A 1,699-nucleotide genomic window follows, 5' to 3' on the forward strand; every position below is an offset into this window, starting at 1 on the left:
TGGTGGATTACATTGATTGATTCCAAATGTTGAACCAGCCTTGTATACCTAGAATAAATCCTACTTAAGTAGGATTGTCACTTACACCAATAAGTCATGGTGTAAAATTCATTTTATGGCATGTTAAATTGGTCTTGCTGATATTTTGTTGAGAATTTTTTCATCTAAGTTTATAGGGATGTTAGTCTGTAATTTCATTTTTGCTCTTTTTCTACTTTCAGTGTCAGCAGAATGCTGACTTCATTAAATGGGTTAAAAAATGTTCCCTCTAATTCTTTTGAGAAGAATAAGTTAATTTATTTTTTAAATGTTTAGTAGAACTTTCCAGTGAAACCATCTGGTGTTTGGAATTTCTTTCTAGACTTTAAATTATAAGTTAAGTTGCTTTAATTATATAACTATTCAGATTATTTTATTTATCCTTGTTCAGTTTTGGTTGTTTGTGGTTTCTGAAGAACTGGTCCATTATTTCTGGTTGTCAAATATATGAATATAAAACTGTTTATATTCCCTTATAATTCTTTTAATAGCTACAGAATATGTAGTGATATTTTGTGCTTAATTCCTGATATTAGTGATTTTTGTTTTCTCTGTTTTATCTTTGTCAGTTTTGTTGGAGTTCCAGCAAGTTCATTATTTTTGAAGAACCAAATACCTTTTTCATTGACTATCTTTATTGTTTCCATGCTTTCAATTTCATTGATTTCTTCTCTTATCTATATTATTCCCTTTTTTCTGCTTGCTTTTGGGTTTAAGTTGCACCATTTTTTCTAGTTTCCTGAGGTAGGAGCTTTAGATTATTGATTGAGAACTTTCCTAACCTCCACTGTAACAACTTCCCTATCAGCACAGTAGCTACATTCCACATATATTGATATACCATATTTCCATTTTCATTCATTTCTAAGTATTTCTTGACTTCTTTTGAGACAATAAAGCTTCTTAGGCTGGCTCATTTGTTTTGGTGATGTCCCCTTGTGGCAAGCCCAGCCACTTATCATTTAGCTGGAGACCCTCACCTGCCAAATGCTTCTCACCTGGAAAGTGCAGTCTCAGGCCCAGTGGGATGGGGAAGAAGAGCACTTCTAGCTGTTGACTTTAAGCAGGATCCACAATCAGTCTCTCTTGTTTGTGCTGCTCAGCTGACCTGATATTGTTGGTGGAACTACGGTTCAATCCTCCAAAGGAGTGAGCTTTCCTAAACTTTCTTCTGTTGTTAAGCTGGGAGATACCAGGCTTGGTTTTACTTCTGCTTTGTGGTGAGTAGTCTTAAGATGCCCTGCTGCCAAGATTTTTCTCTAATCCTGTGATCTGTAGTAAGTTCTCCTTTTTCTTTCCACCTTTGGAAGTTCTGCTTGGATGCCTCTTCTGCTATTTCCAGGGATTATAGTTGTAATTAGAGCCAGGGGAAATGAGTCTGCTCCATCCTGTTTAAACAAGAAGTTAAATAGCCTTTTTAAAGTTGTTAGTTGTTTTTCATGTCCAATTGGCAGATAAGTTAGCAAAAATGTCATTTGAGCTATGGGAACAATGTTAAATGTGATGCTAAATATTATCATCACAGTCTTGTATTGTCAGTCAGCTATGAGACAATGTGTGCAACAATAATTCCTCCATCAAAGCAAGCCCAGTGGCCATTAAGAACCACACAGAATGCAGTTGAATAAAGGGACAGGGATAAAAATCTGCTGTTACTAAA

The sequence above is a fragment of the Phyllostomus discolor genome, chromosome 6 (genome assembly GCF_004126475.2).
Source record: "Phyllostomus discolor isolate MPI-MPIP mPhyDis1 chromosome 6, mPhyDis1.pri.v3, whole genome shotgun sequence".
Taxonomy (NCBI): Eukaryota; Metazoa; Chordata; class Mammalia; order Chiroptera; family Phyllostomidae; genus Phyllostomus; species Phyllostomus discolor.